Below are 1,597 nucleotides of genomic sequence, written 5' to 3'. Positions count from 1 at the left end.
TCCAGGATTTTACAGTCAACATGCCAATCATACTGAAATCCTTCATGTGGACTCATGAAACATATGTACTGCTTATATATTAATAATAAAAACATGAACCAGACATTCTGTTGAGCTGTAGTATCACATGACTGATGCATTAATACAGAACAGTTTCAATAGACCTGATTCTTCTTTTCCCATTTTGTAAAAGCTTCTGGTTTCACGTGTTCCTCTTGTTAAAGTTAAAACATTTAAATCATTTAGCAAATCAGCAGATTTCATAGAAGTGACTTTCTGGCTGCTGATGAAACCCGTCATTCACTTTGCCCGGTCTCATTAAACCCTGAACACGTCATCTGAGTCCGTCACTCAGTCGCCTCACAAATTAAACCGTTTTGCACGAACCGTCTCATTTCGGGGGGGGGGGGGGGGGGGGGGGTGTCCTGGCGGCTCTGCAGGGTCGAGCGACAGCTCATCAATTCCACTGCTCTGTAGTTTGAGGTCTGGATGAAGAGATGACAGGGAATGAGAGACGAATGTGCCCCCCCCGAGCCGTCACCTGACAGAGTTGAGGCTACAGTCGAGTCTCAGGCCACGCCCACAGCTAGCGGCGCTGCTGACATGGGTCTTACCTCGAATGATGGAGGGAGACCTGGGAAAGTTCTGAGTTTTCCTTCTTTTTATTGGTCCTATTGGAAATATTCAAATCAGGGAAATACTGAATAATGAATTCATTGAAACAATGTAAACAGCAGTTAAAGTCTCAGTAAGATTGACTCACACTTACTGTGAAGGAACTCGACTCTAGTTTCACTAAAGAATCTCGGTTTGGATTTTCCATCCGAGGAAGGAGGAAGGAGGAAGGAGGAAGGAGGAAAGAGGTAAAGAAGGTATCAACATCCTTCGTCCTGGAGCGGATTAAACTACTAGGATTTGAGGTCAAAGTCAATATGACCCTTACCAAAGGAAGGTCAAGGTCACGGGGACCTCATGTTCCTGTGAATGTTCCATATCAGGATCACACAAAGGAGATCTGCATGTGAATTAGTTCGTCCACCATCGTGTTGTCTGTTGTGGTCCCACCTCCGGCCTCTGGAACCAGTTTGTCTGACTGGCAGCAGTTCTTTGGCCGCGGAAACACAAACTGGTTCCAGATCTGCCACTGGCTCTGAACCGGCCCTGGAACTGACCCTGTTGGAAAAGGGGAAATGTCAGAACCAGAAAAGATGCCAGGTTCACTGTTTGCACTTTCAAATAAACATTGAAATGAAACTGAATGATGAGAATGAGGACGAGGCTGAGATCAATGTTGTTGCTGGTAAATAATGTAATAAATGTGTGATTTATAATACCTTTAACTGAACTGATCTCCAGCTCATTCACTCCACTGGGAGCTGTGGTTGTTCTGGCCTGATGCCCGGTGGAAAAAGAGAAATAGGGTCATTCAGCCTCTTCTGGTCAAATACAGGTTAATTATTACACAGGTTTGTGCTTCTCTCTGCTGCTCAGGATCCATCAGGGTTCAAACCCAGGGCTCTGCAGAAAACACACTTCTACTGAGAATCAAGTAGGAAACGGAGTCTTTGTTCCCTGTAGGATTAGAACTCATCAGTGG

At 45.0% G+C, this 1,597-nt stretch overlaps 1 long non-coding RNA gene across 1 annotated transcript; it reads right to left on the bottom strand.

Annotated features, from left to right (window-relative positions):
* Positions 1-478: 478 nt before the first annotated feature.
* On the bottom strand, positions 479-1,392 carry LOC128455150 (uncharacterized). Its single transcript, XR_008341681.1, has 3 exons — positions 1,335-1,392; positions 770-1,167; positions 479-671 (listed from the first exon to the last, which is right to left on the bottom strand). It is a non-coding gene; the product is annotated as an uncharacterized LOC128455150 (long non-coding RNA).
* Between the last annotated feature and the right edge of the window lie 205 nt (positions 1,393-1,597).

Source organism: Pleuronectes platessa, chromosome 13 (assembly GCF_947347685.1).
Source record: "Pleuronectes platessa chromosome 13, fPlePla1.1, whole genome shotgun sequence".
In the NCBI taxonomy this organism is placed as follows: Eukaryota; Metazoa; Chordata; class Actinopteri; order Pleuronectiformes; family Pleuronectidae; genus Pleuronectes; species Pleuronectes platessa.
This window is presented reverse-complemented; position numbering and strand designations above follow the sequence as displayed.